Source organism: Rutilus rutilus (genome assembly GCF_951802725.1).
Source record: "Rutilus rutilus genome assembly, chromosome: 2".
NCBI lineage: Eukaryota > Metazoa > Chordata > Actinopteri > Cypriniformes > Leuciscidae > Rutilus > Rutilus rutilus.
Window position 1 is genome coordinate 47,246,429 of NC_140210.1, and position 16,933 is coordinate 47,263,361.

A 16,933-nucleotide genomic window follows, 5' to 3' on the forward strand; every position below is an offset into this window, starting at 1 on the left:
TCAAGCAGCTGCTGCTTGTTTAAGGTGATGGCGAAAATCATTTTAGAACAGCAGCGAAAATGTAAAAGTAGGCTATATAAACTTTAATATATCCTTTTATTGAAACGGGTGCTTTACTGTTCAAAGAGACATTTCGAAACATCTCACCCGCTGGCCGCTGGTACTGTACTTTCACTTTTGCCGCAGAGACCCTTTATGTCCTATAAATGCATGTCCTCGTATTGTTGATAATCCGCGCAGATTTCAGTTGACGATTCTGTTTAAAGTTATTAATAATAAAACATGAATGAATGAGAAAGAAAAGAGCAGGATGTGCTTTATATTGAAAATAAATATTAAAAGCGCGATAAGTCGCGAAAGAGACCTGAATTGTACTGACAGGATGCTGTGCGCGCGCTCCGAGCGCAACACGGACAAGCATATAGTCTTTGTCTTCGGTTGCGAGCCTAAACGGCCAAATAAACATATAAATATTTCAAAATGCCAAGCCGAGTATTCCCGCGGCGTAAACACAGTAGAAGTAGCTACTCTCTCTCTCTCTTCGTGATGGCGCGCGCGCGATTCGCGAAATTATTTTTTTTTCATTTCTTCCAAAGCCAAGTATACTCCACACTCCAGATCAGTAGGTGGCGGGAATGCACCATTTATGTTGGTCTGCCAATCCGCCATTAAACACCAGAAGAAGAAGAAGAAAATATTCTTCCTTTAATGTATTTTAAAAATCTAAATTCAGAATGTCTGATCTGTGGCAAGAAAGTATTGTTTGTGAATATAACTTCTTAAAAACAAATGATCACTTTTTGTCAGTGGTCAAATTAGTTAAATATGATGCTGAAAATTATTTTACCTGATTATCTTTGTTTCTGGCTTTCTTTGCAACACATCATGTGTTTCAGCAAACACTGGTGCTAAGATCACAAACTCAAATAGATGGCAAGAGTCAAACTGTCCAACTAAAGCAAACACTGATCACAATTTCTGCTTCTTTCTACTTCTGATTCAGATCTTGAGAGATTTATTGTCTTTTATGTCTAGTTGATTTCAGGCTGTGTGGCTTCAAGTCAGTTGTAATTGTTGCATTTTATTTTCTAAGAGTGTAAACATGATGTTGAACCAACATCATATTGTAACATTGATTCAATGCCATTACCATTGATTTTTGGATGAAATCTTAAAACATTTTCAACATTAATTGTGTCAGCAACAGTGATGTTGAGTCAAAAAAGTACACATTAACATTGTTTTGATGGTTGCTGTCTATCTGGGACCCTAATCAAACACACCTGAACCAGCTAATCAATGTCTTCAGGATTACTAGAAAGCTACAGGCAGGAGAGTTTATCAGGGTTGGAGCTAAACTCTGCAGGACAGTGGCCCTCCAGGACCGAGTTTGCCCATCCCTGGTTTAGGGCTACATTTACTGTGTTTTGCTGATTTCAGTAAATTCTGTGAATTACTGATTTCACAGTAAATTCCTCAGTGTTAAATTAACACCGCTCAGTGTTCATATGGGACCCACCAACAGGGTGTTAAAAGTAACACTGAAGCAGTGTTAGAGTTAATTAGATAATTAGGTAATTAATTGAGTGATGATTGTGATTGAGTGTTCAATTATGATCAGGTGATATAGAAAACCTTTATTGGGTGAACCAGTAAAATGAACTGGCCTAAATAATTCACTCAGTCAGACACCACTTTTACCTAAGTGCATGTATTTAAATATGTTCATTCACAACAAAATTGTCTTGAACCGGTTCTGTTTTCCACTGAACTCACCTGCTTCTCTTCAGTGTTGATGATGATCAGATCAGCTCCTCGATCTCTGCAGAACTGCCTGCTCTCAGACCAGCTCATCTTCTCATTGGTTATGGAAAAACAAACTGAAACAACACAGGTTTTCATACATAAACACCTTTCAAAACTGTATTCATACAGTTAAAATGAAGAGAACTATAGGGGGGAAATAAACTATATATAAAAAATAAATAAAAAAATCATACTGACCTTGTTTAGCAGTTTTATTCTTTAGTTCATCTCTCAAAGACGCGACTCTGGTCTCTAACTCCAGTTTCTTCTGATTCAAAGAGCTGAAGTTGGTCTTCAGTTGGTCTTTTTCAGTCATTAGATCAGTGTTATTGTCCTGTAAGCTGATGATAGTGTGATTGAACTCTTCAACTCTGTTCTTGTAACTCTTTAACAGGTCTCTCTCTGCTGTGATGGTGATGTGCTGAAGTGTGATGAAGACCAGCAGAAGAACACAAATGAGCCCGAGACACACTGTCATCAACACCAAACACCTGCGTCCTCCTGACAAACAGAGACAAAACACACACATATCAGTTAACAACCATTCATGCCGTATTATTAGAAATTGTTTCAAATCAACCCTTTTAGGTAGGCCTAATCTACCCTTGTCTTTAGATAATGCTGTAGATAGAGGTTTTACAGTATATTCTTTTATAAGACAAACATTTCTATACAGTAAATGCATTAAATATAAAAGCAGAAACATTGACATATTGTTCTTTGAAATTATTATTTATTTTTTTTATTGTATGTGACCTTTGAGTTTGACACCATCTCTGCTTTAAAGTAATTTTCTGCTTACTGCGCTTTTCATCTTTTCATCAGTTATTCACTGTGTCTGACAGTATGTCTTCACAGATGAGGTGTGATCTTTAGAATGATGATAGTGTTTTTAAAGTAGTGTTAAACCTAAATGGGAAGTAGTTTCATTTCACACTGGCCTTTGAGAAGGAAAAAACACTTGCAGTCCAACTTATAAACTCCCTGCAGACTCACACTACTGTGTTTGTGTATTGTACATTCAGCCACATGTTATCAGCTTCAAAGGTCAACAAGAGGAATCAGTGAACACTCAAATAAACTCAAACCAAAGACCAAACTGGTCCTTTGTATTGATGATGCTGGAAATCTATCCATAGTGCAATACAGCAGATTCATTAATTGCTATCAGGATGTGAGAGTTTCAACTTCTACCCTACCTTTAGCACGGTTTTATTCTTTTGGGTCACATGTGCTGAATCTGAATCTGAATCCTCTGCTTGCCTATAGCCTATTTAGTACATAGCCTACATCATCTACAAGTTACTATGAGTTTGGTCTTTTAATTTCACTGCATTAGTCCATTGAAGGTGTTGTATGTAACTTTTTCACTCTTCTAAAGCATAAAAATACTATCATAATATTTGCAGGAGACAATATTTGAGGAAACATACTGAGGTCACATACTCATTTCTCTTAAAAACACTTCTCCAGCCAGTTATTTTACTTTGAAATGTGCGTTTCCGTGTTGGAATGTGTGTGTTTTTATTTTATTTTATTTTATTTTTTATCTGTGCGATACTGCCTATGCCAATTTATGCCAATGCGCTTTTTTTTTTTTTACCAATACCTTTATTGAACAATATAAACAACTATAAATGGCCTGGTACAAAATATGAAATGTCTTAATCAGACAACAGGCATCATAGCATAAGAAAGAATAAAAAAAAATACAAATTGAAGTAGCCTAAATAATAAATAAATAAATAAAAGAGGCTCAGTAGCTTCTGCAGCACGAACACAAGCATGTAGTCCGCAGTTGTTGTTGAAGTTACGTGAAGTAGCGGTGTCTGGCTCCCGAAACGCCAGATCATCTGGTCGAAATGCTGATACGATAAACATTTTTTTACGTATACAGCTAAACGCATCTCTGTGTGGACGAGGCCTAAAATTCAAGCACGGTCTATGCAATGCATTTATTTTTTCAATTATTGCAATTCAACAAGTTTTTTTGTTTCAAATACATTGTCAATATTTTACTTCCATACCCTTCATATTATTAGAAATTAAGTTTCAAATCAACCTTTTTATGTACTCTACCCTTGTATTTAGATAATGCTGTAGATAGAGCTTTTACAGTATATTCTTTTATAAGACAAACACTGATATACAATAAAGTCCAAATAAGAACACGGTTTAAAAATAATCCATGCTAATACATTAAATATAAAAACAGAAACACTGATATATTGTTCTTAGAACATATATTTTAAACTGTATGTAACACTTCTCATTTCCTCAATCATTAGTAACACCATTAACAACACCATCTGTGACATAAATACTTTAAAGTAATTTTCTGCTTACTGCGCATTTCATTTTTTCCTTTATCCTGGTCGTTACTCTGTGTTGGAGGTCCAGTTGTGTTCCTAATATCTCTGCGTTCAACATTTTGATAAATGTCTTCTGAATCCATTATTAACTGTGTCTGACAGCACGTCTTCACAGATGAGGTGTGGTCCTCAGAATGATGAGTAGTGTTTTTACAGTAAAACCTTCACAGGAAGTGCTTCATTTCACACTGGCCTTCGACAAGAATAAAGACTTGAAGTCCAACTTATAAACTCCCTGCAGACTCATACTACTGTGTTTGAGGAGTGCCTTTTGTGGTTTTGCTGCTTGTGTTTGTGGAAAAGCTGTCTTCAGCAATTTCCTGGAGGTTCAGATGTTCTTATTTTTAAAATGGGAATTAAAAATACTAAAATAAATAAATACACATGATTTTCTGTGAGTATTTTGCACTTACCCTTGTTTCATGGGTGAATTATCCACACATTTCATGATCCACTCGTTCTCAATCTCAGACAAACCAATCCACACTTTCTCATTGATGAATGAACTTATGTGCCTCTGTGTGTGAATAAAGACAGGAATAAGTGTGATTCCTCTCATTCATTAACAGTCACTCACACAATCTCACCTGTTTCTCTTCAGTGTTGATAATGACCAGATCAGCTCCTCGATCTCTGCAGTACTGCCTGCTGTCAGACCAGCTCATCCGCTTACTGGACATAAACAAGCCATTTGGACCCCACAGAAATCCTAAAAGAAACACAACTGGAAAAAAGAAATGTACGTAAAACTAACCTCGTTTAGAAGAGCACTGAAAGTGCTGCAGTGTGACGGCTGCAATCAGAAGAAGACAAAGGATCCCGAGACACACTGTGATCAACACCAAAGACCTGCTTCCTCCTGACAAAACACAGATATCAATGAATACACTCCATTGTCTGTTCTGTCATGACACGACAACAGCAAATGAACTAGGCAAGTATTTGAATGTTGAGCAAAAAAGCTTATTGGCTACAGATACAGCAGGAACCAATCAGCTGTGCCCTGTAGAGATGATGTCATTGCAAGCAGATTGAGGCTACGTTTACACGTGGCCGGCCATTTTCATAAATGGACATTTCACCCTCTCTGTTTTCAAAAATAACATTGTGCACAACTGTCAGTTTTCAGAAAAGTGTTCGTTTACACAAACCCGTGTATATATGCCATCAAGAGCATGCCAAACCTGTAGGTGGCAGTATAAGGAGAAGCTCAAGCCCACGCTAGCCAATCAGAAAAAAAGCAACAACAGCAATGTATCACTTCCTCTTTCTCTTTTGATGCAGGTGCAAGTTCTGTCGCATACTGTGACGTCAGCTGCCTAAAACTCAGTTTTCTCAGTTTACATGCAAACGTGCAAACAAAGTTTTCCAAAATCTAGTTTTTAGAAAGAATCATTTTCAGAGGCGAATTCTCTGTTTGTGTGTAAACGAAGGGCACAAACGAAAGGAAATATCATGTACGTGTAAACGTGGCCTGCGATATGGACCATATAGAGTTTCATCACAGAACTTCATATATAAGGTTAAAATCAACATTTGTAAGTAAAATATTTTACTACTGTAAAATATGCAAACAAGAACATATGCTGGAAAAAAGTAAGAATATAAAATAATTATTTGTCAATACATTGACTATTGGTCTTGGAAAACAATGATTGAAATCTAACAGTTCTAATTTCATGAACCCAAATTAAACTCTGCTTACTGCACTTTCGAGCTCTTCCTTCATCCTGGATGTGTCTTTGAGGTCCAGGTGTGTCCATAGACATTTGCATTTAATGTGAATATAGACTTCCTGAAACTCTCCTCAGACCCAAACTCTATGAAAAATGTTGGATCTGTGCTTTTGTAACAGGCTCTTTCTTAAAATGTTTTACACTGCCTCAAGTGACAAATGTAAAACTTTCTGAGAGATAAACAGATTAATTAAACTAGAATTACAATTCCTGCAAATCCACAAATTCTTGAATAGACTGTCCACTGTGTGAGAATGATCTTTAGCCCCCTCTAGTGTATAAACATAAGCACACTTTCTATCATTCAGCTTTAACAGTGTTTCTTTTATGAGACACATGAAGTAATTTTCATTTCTTAAACTGTTTTATTTTTAGTTGCAATACTGTGGTGCTCAGTGACAGAGAGGATGATGATCAGAAGAACAGAGACATTGAATGGATGCCTTCATGTGTATATCTATTCATCTATTACTCTTTAAAAACCTAGACAGCAACATATTATAGTTTCGGCCCAGATCCGGACCACATCTGGGCTGTGTGGAATCCAAGTGTACCAGATGTGGGCCGGATCTGGCCAACACTATGTTGCTGTCTGGGAATAACCTATTATAGAGGTAGAGTGGGGGGGGGAAACGCCTCCCACCTGTTTTTCCCAAAATAACCACTAGAGGGAGTCAAGATGCATTTTTACTGTTGCTATGCACTACGTTGACAACGGGGATATACACATCTTCATGGAGAAGAGCCAGGGGCGTAGCTACGTGGTGGCCAGGGGGGGCCACGGCCACCATTGGTCAAGGCTCGGCCACCCTGCCGGCCCCCCCAACCTCACGGCCCCACCCCCAGTCTCAGGAGGGGGAAAATAAATTTAATTAAAAAAAAACCTCCTGAACAGAAACGGTCTAAAGGAAGCTGAAATGTATGCATCACTATTTTTTTATCAAGTCATTTGTCACTTACGCTACAAGCCCCATATTAGCAACATGTTGGGTCACGCCCCCATCAACAGTGCAAGACATTACGTGCCTGCATTCTGACAGCGCTTTAATGGAGAGTAGCAGCTAGACTAGCACTGGATACCACTAACACGTGAGTAAGTTGGTGATACTTGAAAGCATAATTGAAATGATAAGATTATATTGTTATCTTCTCACTCAGTTTAATGTGTAAGAATGTGTCGACATAGAGGAAGGGTGGCAGAGTGAGTTGAGTAGGGCTGCTGCTATTTTTGCAAACTTGTATGATTATCTAGCGCTAGCTTGCTAGCTAGCTTAATTCAATTCCAATGTGTCACTTAGGGCCGTTACATAGTCAACGCGAGCGACGCGCTCCCGTAGAGTCATAGCACTGAATGCCCGTCTATTTCGCTTCAAAAGCTCGCTTTCGCTCTGGACGCGCGAATGGATTCAGAACGTTCAAGCATCGAACTAGACGCGAATTTGACGCTCTTTTCGCGTTTGGTGTAAACACCGCATAATAACAGGCTGCAATGTCAAGATTGCAATGCTGGAATGTGTGTGTCAGAGAGAGAGAGAGAGGCGCGGGCGCGATCGAACAGTGGAAACAAAAACAAAAAACGTACTCCGTCATTTTGTTCAGGACATCGTTAAACTTATATTTATGTAAAACACAACATTGTGCTTTTGTCAAACTGTAACCTACAACTGTCACCCAACCAAAATCACACACACACACACACACACACACACACACACACACACACTGACACACTTGGATGTAAATATAAGCTCGCATAATTTTTCCTCTTCGCCCGCCATTGTATTCAAACCTTCTTCTGTAAACATAATATACTTGAATTAATGTACAATACTTGCAATGTCGCCCCCACCGACAACGCATAATAATAAATTGAATATTGCACTTAAAATGCTATGGTTTACCTAAATAAATTATCGCCTAAATGACAAATTATGTGTCTTTCTGTCATTTGCACTAAAAACATCCCCGTCTCATGTTAAGGTCCCTAACCCCTCACATAATCATGACACATCGCACTCGCACATTTTCTAAGCACCCATCCCAATAACATGGATTATCAATAAGACATTATTAGTGCCCATAAGGAAGTTCAATCCATTGTTTATGGCCTGACGAGCCGTGGGAAAACCGCTACTCTGAGTGACGCGGTGCGTGAGTTTTAAAATAGTAGTTTTTGACAATCAAGTGCCACCCCAAATAAAAGACTGGCCCAAGCTGGCCCCCCCAGAAAAAATGTCCTGGCTACGCCCCTGAGAAGAGCTGACACCAGAAACGTATTTGAAGAGAAGAGGATTACATGGTAAGTGCTTTAATTTTAAGATATTAGTGAAGAAGTGTTTAAGAGAATATTGTTCTGCAGGATATCACAGTGATGTATGATAGAGGAATAGTGAAGTCTGTAGTTTGAGAGCATATGTTATTTATATGGTAAATAATTATATATTTTTTAAAGTCATAGCTTGTGGAGTAAATCGGCCCCTACACTGAGGGGTAAAACGCCCACCAGGGGGCATAGTTTCTCTCTATCATAATTACTATAATAACATATTTCTCTCTATCAAATCCTTTGTTTTACACTTCCTGCAGTATAACTAGGTGGTAAAATGTAAATATTTGAACAAAACATGAAAAATTTACCTCAAGTGAGCATTAGCTAGCTAGTTTGCTAGCACAGTTAGCTCACTGTTTAAAGGTGGTTAGGTAACCCAATGATAAAACATAGTGGCTTTTAATGCATTTATTGAATATATTTCACTACATAAATATACTAATTTTGTTAGTATTTAAGACTAAAGTTTGATATTTATTAAGGGGTTTCTGTTTGTCTTGGTGATAGTGGTGAACAAATACATCAATTATCAACCCCATATAGGCCTAGTGTAGAAATCTCATCCTCATATATATTTTTTTCTCTCCTTATAGATGCGGACATATAAAAGAAAAAGTAACCGTGATGCTTATACAGCACAAGCTCTACAAAATGCCCTCAGAGCTATTGAAGAGGGAACTGCTTTGAAAGCTGCAGCTCATCAATTTGGAGTCCCCCCAAAGACCTTGAGGCGGCATAGGGATAAGAAAGTTTTGGAGCCTGGATTGTTTAGGCCGCAAACCAGTTTTTACGCCATCATTTGAGCTCCAGTTAACTGATCACATCCAATCAATGGAGGGGGCATTGTTTGGGCTTTCAACGATGGATGTAAGGAGGCTGGCCTTTGACCTGTCAGAGAGGTTAGGCTTGATCCATTGTTTTAATTCAGAGCGCAAGATGGCAGGGAAAGACTGGTTTTATAATTTTCTAAGGAGACAAGGAACCCTGTCTGTCAGGACTCCACAGGCGACGAGGTCGTCTATTTATCAATTTTGCGCTTCAAGAAACATTCATCGCTTTGATTATGCACGGCTTGGCAGAAGTGGAGTGGATGCGGTTGTTGGATCAGCGGTCACCGCATGCACCGCATGTGACGAGCCTCGGGATTCAGGCTTGGAGAAAGGAGCGTCAGGCGCGCATTGGCTCAAATGACTCCAGCCTACACATTTAAATGAGAAGAGAGGGAACCGCTCGTCAAACAAACCCTCATGTTTACTACGCCGAATACGCCGGACACAAACTTCACATGGATCAAAATGAGAAGCTAGTTGATTTTGGTGTGACCAAAGTAGTTGCAAGTGATGGGTTTAGTGGGAAAATATTGGAATGGGGAGGGGAGGGGATCCGGCCACTCAAAACGCGGGTTAGGTAACGGAACAAAAAAAAATTACACTGCCTATAGCAGTGCTTAATATTTTCTCAATAACGTAGGCTACCCCCATCAAAAAATTCTCAGCAAAGTAGCCTACCCCCTGACCGACCTCAATCATTTAAGATATAAATAAAAGCTAGGACTACAATGCGCAATATATTGGGAGACATGTTTTTTAATTAAGTTTTGTAAATCGTCAGACATGATTTTTACGACTTCATTAAGTTTTGCTTTGTAGAAAGCCTTTCTTTAGAGGAAATTTCGTTTTGTATAAATTGTATCTTAATTTTAATAAATATTTCATCAACCAATTGCAATGTAATAATTACAACCAATATATATATATATATATATATATATATATATATATATATATATATATATATATATAAATGTAAATATAATGACCACTATAAAGCAAAAAAAATAAAATAAATAATGAATACAATAAGTCCATTTGCAAATCAGAACTTGTTCATTTTTAATGAATAGAAATACTGAAAACCATAATCAAGTATCCGGAAATGACAATGTCAACAAAGTAAAATTAAAGTAATGTGAAATATTACTTCCTACAGTTAACTATGCCCAAGAAAGGTTGAAAGTAAAAGCATTCACTCAAAGTAAAAGATTGTAATACAACTCTTTGCGATGATCACGTTTATGACCAAATTCACTTATATCTGCCACAAAAAAATAAAAAAAATAAAAAATAAAGTGCTTGATGCCCAAAAAGTTTGGCATATTAAGAGAACTCTTTGTGATGATCACATGTTTATCCTATGACCAAATTCACTTGAATATCTGCCACACAAAAAAAATACTTTTGTAGACGTCTGACAGAAATAAAGTCAGTCTGGTTAGTAATAAGTGAAGCTGGTAATGCTGTTTGTGGAGTTGTTTAATCCTCCTCTGCTGAGATCTTCACAGATTTAATGTCTCTTGTCTTCATTTGATTTCATCTAAGATTGTGGCTGAAATTACTCCATATTTAATATACACAGATTTTTTGGCTACGATAAGGTCCAGTTCTGGTTTATTTCTTTGCTCTTGGCTGACATGTGGCATTGCTATGCAGAGGTGTAAAGTCCAGGTTCAGTAACTGCAAGTGCTCTGAGTTCATTTAAAGTTTGTCATTTCACTGTTTTTACTCAATAAAGTGAAGTTTCAGCTATATAAAGTATTTAAATGCAGTGTAAAGTTTAATTGTGTATTAAGAAATATTATTGTTTTAGTGTTCCTTATTACACCCAAGAACAGAACACCACAATCGCTTTTACGCCATTCTGCTCATAGACAGTGCTCCAGTATCAACAATGACGTGCCGGTCCGCGCGGGCGAACACACACGCAGAAGAGAGAAAAAGGATATGAGCGCCGGATAGCGCGGCTGGAAGGCGGTTGAAGGCGGCGCGGTTGAAGGCGGCGCGGCCAGCGGCGCGGCCAGCGACTTCAGAGGCGACACGTCCCGCTGCAGAGGCTTCTTCAGACGGCGCGGCTTCTCTCGGGATCCAGCGATGCGAGTGCTTCGCTGAAGAGATGAAAAATCAGAAATAGCTGCCTGCGAGCTGAATTTATAGGCCTAGGCCACGCCCATTTCGGCGGGACGTGACGCAGTGGGCGCGAAGCAGTGGGCGCTAGGCCTCGCTCGATAGGCTGCTGCAGTTGCCGCAGAGCAGCCAATAGGCACGCGAGCCGTCTTGCCTATGTCTGCATGCTGCCGCAACGCGTTTTACAATAATACAAAATTAAGGATAATTTTCTTGGCTTCAGTATCTCGTGGAAAAGGGATTTTCCCCTAGCGTAAGATACTTACGCAGTAAGAGAGACCTCTCGTAAGAGAACTAAAGCCACGCAACTCCTCAAAGGTAAGATATAGAATTAAAAAATGCGTTGCTTCAAAATGAATAGGACAATCTAATCGAAACCTTGATAATGATGTTCCCATGGTGTAGTCTAAAGTAACTCGACACTTTTGCTTAACAGGTGCCATAGCTGTGGAACTTGATGAGGATGTAGCAAGGTTATGTAAATCTCAGCCTTTTTCATTGTTGTGCGATGAATCAAACAACAGAAAAACCGACAAAGAATTTGTCATCCTTGCAAGAATTTATGATGAGTCCAATCTGGAGGTGATAACAAAGTTCCTTGAAATGCCCATATGCAATGTGGGTAATGCAGAAAACCTGTTTGAAAAGCTGTCCAAAGCATTGAGGTGAGGGAACTGCAATGTGTTTATCTAGTTTGCATTTAATTATAACAACTAGAAAATCTTTTTTATTTAAGTTTCATGTGATCACAGTTTACATAAAAGCTTTTGTCAAATAGTTTATTTTGTAATTATGGGCATGTTGTTTTGATTTCCCTTTTCCAATAGCAAAAGAGGCATTCCATGGGAGAATGTCATTGCCTTCAACTCTGACAATGCAAGTGTAATGAAAGGCAGACACAATTCAGTGATTAGCAGACTAAGAGGAAGTCAGCCTAATGTCCAGGACCTTGGCTGCATTTGCCACCTTGTCCAGCTTGCCACTGGTTGTGGCATCAAAGCAACCAAACTTCCAGTAGAGGACATTTTTGTTGGGATATACACCCACTTTGACAAAAGGTAAATGTAAAATAAAAGTGCACACACACACACACACACACACACACACACAACTCTATATCTAATAATTAAACCTTAAAGGGATACTCCACTTTAAAATTACAATTCTGTCATCATATACTCACCCTCATGTTGTTTCAAACCTGTATGAATTTCTTTCTTCTGCTGAACAGAAAGGAAGATATTTAGAAGAATGTCAGTAACCAGACAGTTTCTGGTCTCATTGACTTCCATAGTAGGAAAAAAATATACTATGGAAGTCAATGAGACCAGAAACTGTCTGGTTACTGACATTCTTCTAAATATCTTCCTTTCTGTTCAGCAGAAGAAAGAAATTCATACAGGTTTGAAACAACATGAGGGTGAGTATATATTTTAAAGTGGAGTATCCCTTTAAGCAATCTGAGACCACTTACTAAACTCAAAATCATTGTCTCCTTTCAGTGCAAAGAGATGTGAGCTCTACAAGCAGTTTGTAGAGTTCACAGACTCTGACAACCTGAAGCTGCTGAGGTACTGCAGTACTAGATGGCTCAGTCTGCTTACATGCATTCAGAGAGTACTGAACCAGTGGGATGCTCTACAGGTAGGATTGTACCCACTAAGCAAAATGATGTCCGAAAGACGTCTTTTCAATGTCTTTCTTACAAAAATCGGACGTTGAAATGACGTCCACTGAGGAGCCAGAATGAAAGGTTTTATGACGTCTTTTTTTGACGTGTTCTGATATAGACGTTCATTGAACCTTCGTACAAGGTTAAAACTAGTTCAGATGTGGCCATTGTGGACATATTTCAACATCATTTATGGTCTCATTTAGACATAATTACTTTGACTATTGCTGTCAGATGATCTTAGTGAGAATTAACAGAGGTTTAGCTGTTGATATTTGTTTAATTTGAAGTGTCACCATTGTGGTGATCAGTGATTGCTTTAGTTGGGCTCTTGGTCCCCTTTCTTTATACTTTAACTTTTCTTTGGCTGCTGTAACAGTGTGTTTGTGTAACACAATTGTTGTGGCAGAGAAAGCCTAGAAAAAGTTTGAGGTGTTATCAGCTCAATGTTGATGAAGACATAATCATCACAAAATGGGCCTTTAATATTGTGTTCAAAGTTTTGTGTTTATATTTGGCATTTATAACCACCAACCTTGTGGAACTGCATTATTGGTGCCGAAAGCATTAAAATGATCAATTATTTGAAGGTATATAAAGCATGTACACATGTTTTGAGCAAATGTATCATGTAGTCACACACAGACATCAAGATTTCGGATATGAATCACAACAACGGTGACAATCAAAACAAAAAAGCTTGGGAATTAAGGATGAGTTTTGTACTACGAAAGCTACCCATCATGCATTGCAGCATGAAGCTTTTATTTTTTTGTCACCATTGTTGTGAATCATATGCACAATCTTGATGTCTGTGTGTGACTATATGATACATTTGCACAAAACATCATGCTGTTGAGCACATGCTATTTATCCACCTTCAAATAAGTGATCATTTTAATGCTTTTGGCACCAATATTGCAGTTCCACAAGGTTGGTGGTTATAAATGCCAAATATAAATACAAAACTTTAAACAATATTAGATGCCCATTTTGTGATGATTATGTCATCATCAACATTTAGCTGATAACACCTCAAACTTTTTCTAGGCTTTCTCTGCCACAACAATTGTGTTACACAAACACACTGTAACAGCATCCAAAGAAAAGTTAAAGTATAAAGAAAGGGGACCAAGAGCCCAACTAAAGCAATCACTGATCACCACAATGGTGACACTTCAAATTAAACAAATATCAACAGCTAAACCTCTGTTAATTCTCACTAAGATCATCTGACAGCAATAGTCAAAGTAATTATGTCTAAATGAGACCATAAATTATGTTGAAATATGTCCACAATGGCCACATCTGAACTAGTTTTAACCTTGTACGAAGGTTCGATGAACGTCTATATCGGACGTCCAGAACACGTCAAAAAAAGACGTCATAAAAACTTTCATTCTGGCTCCTCAGTGGACGTCATTTCAACGTCCGATTTTTGTAACAAAGACATTGAAAAGACGTCTTTCGGACATCATTTTGCTTAGTGGGTAATGGTAAACTCTCAGCAGATATCTTGAAAATGTTTCCATTACATTTTTTTTTTTTTTTTTTAACCATATATTGCCACCCTATATGCCTAAATCTATAGGCATACTTTGACAGTCATGAGGAGGTGGAGAGGAATGCCAAAGTTCATAATCTGGCAAACTATCTCCGTGATCCAGTTATGAAAACATACCTCATGTTCCTGAGTGTTGCCCTTAAGCCTTTAGCTGAATTTAATATTTCCTTTCAGGTGGGTGTCATGACCTCTTGGGATAATGTCAGAATAACAGATTAACAATCACATACGATAATATGTATTATTTCATTTATTTTATTGTGGCTACTTGTACTGTCTACAGTCACACTCAAAAAAAAAAAGATTATGTCTAAACATAAGATTTATGTATTTGAATTGCATATAGAATTTCTATCCATTTGGATTATATAGTTTTAACATAAACCAATGAATAATCTGAATGTGATTCATATTTTTAAGTCATATACAAATTAAACGGATAAGATTTATGTAATTGTATTAATAAACTGAATGTGATTCATATATGTCAGTCATATGTAAATGAAATGGGTAAGATTTGTGTAATAATACACAGAAAAACGCCCATGTTAGATTAACACTTGTCAGTGTTCATATGTGTGCACACTACAGAGTTAAAGTACCATTGAAGCAGTGTTGAAGTTAATGAGATAATTAAGTGGTGATTGAGCATTAATTATGAACACCTGCTGTTAACAAGCAGAATCACTGAAGAACAGAGAAACACAAGAACTACAACTGACTTCAGCCACAGTCTTAGATGAAATCAACTGAAGATAAAAGAAGACATTAAATCTGTGAAGATCTCAGCAGAGGAGGATTAAACAACTCCACAAACAGCATTACCAGATTGACTTTATTTAATTTCCGTTTTAATTAAATCAATAGTTGTATTTTAAAGTCACCATGATGGTGGTTAGTGTTTGCTTTAGTTGGACTCTTGACCCTTAACTTTTTAGTATTAATTTTCTCTGGTTGCTATAATTGTGTGTGTATAAAGCACATTTGTTGTGGCAACACTTATAAACCCACTAAGTAATGCCATAGATTTAAGTTTGTGTGCACTAAGTATAAAAAAAAAAATAAAAAAAGAAGGTATTTGATCAATGACACTGCTAGATATACTATAGAATCAAATTACTTCTATTATGAATAAAACAAAATTAAAACCACAAGTCCCATATAATCAAAACATTAGATACTGCATAAGATCAGGGATTGAGGAAATTGCATGATGATTCCATCATCAATAAACAGCCAACATCACCGATCTCATTTTCTCATGGCTTTCTTAGCTATAACAATTGTGCTTTATAAACACATAAGTTTAACAGCCAAAGAAAAGTTTACATTATACAGTCAAGGGTCAAGAGCCCAACTAAAGCAAACGCTAACCACCATCATGGTGACTTTAAAATACAACTATTGATTTCATTAAACCGGAAATTAAATAAAGTCAATCTGGTAATGCTGTTTGTGGAGTTGTTTAATCCTCCTCTGCAGAGATCCTGAGAAATTTAATGTCTTCTTTTCTCTTCAGTTGATTTCATCTAAGACTGTGGCTGAAGTCAGTTGTAGTTCTTGTGTTTCTCTGTTCTTCAGTGAGTCTGCTTGTTAACAGCAGGTGTTCATAATTAATGCTCAATCACCACTTAATTATCTCATTAACTTCAACACTGCTTCAATGGTACTTTAACTCTGTAGTGTGCACACATATGAACACTGAGAAGTGTTAATTTAACATGGGCGTTTTTTTTCTGTGTACTATTAAATAAATCTTACCCTTTTCATTTACATATGAATGACATATATGAATAACATTCAGTTTATTAATACAATTACATAAATTGTTTCATTTATATATGACTTAAAAATATAAATCACATTCAGATTATTAATTGGTTTATGTTAAAACTATGTAATCCAAATGGATGGAAATTCTATATGCAATTCAAATACATAAATCTTATGTTTATACATAATTTTTATTTTGAGTGCAGAGGGAGTACAGATTATCAGGCTTGAAGAAGAGATGTGCAGGCTGATCAGGCGGTTTTTGGGCTACCTAATACCAGCCAGGGCCATCTTGGATGTGCCTCTCAGGGAGGTGAACTATGGAGAGGGACATCAGTTGGCAGATGAAGATCTCTTCATTGGAGCAGAGACGAAGGCATTCATCAGAAATGCAGAGCTCTCCGTTTCATCCAAGAAAAAAATCTTTCAGTGAGTATATTACTCTGTAGTTTAATATAATTATGATCTAATCTTTTGACAGCCTGGAATAACTTATTGTGTGCCTGAAATGTTTCCTACTATCTAATGCATATTGTTGTTGTTTTTACTATTACCTTGTAGAACTGTGAGAACCTTCTATGAAGCAGTTCTGAGAAAGATGTTCAGCTGCTTTCCACTTGACTCCCAACTCCTGAAGGACCTGAGAGTGCTGGACCCTGCATCTCGGCTTGACATCACTCCAGGGACAGGTAGAGATTAGGGACAGTTTACAATTAACTTG

At 37.4% G+C, this 16,933-nt stretch overlaps 1 long non-coding RNA gene across 1 annotated transcript; it reads right to left on the bottom strand.

The window, feature by feature from the left end:
* Positions 1-4,632: 4,632 nt before the first annotated feature.
* Positions 4,633-5,148, bottom strand: LOC311278286. The gene is made up of 3 exons (XR_014625405.1): positions 4,933-5,148; positions 4,766-4,887; positions 4,633-4,695 (listed from the first exon to the last, which is right to left on the bottom strand). It is a non-coding gene; the product is annotated as an uncharacterized lncRNA (long non-coding RNA).
* Between the last annotated feature and the right edge of the window lie 11,785 nt (positions 5,149-16,933).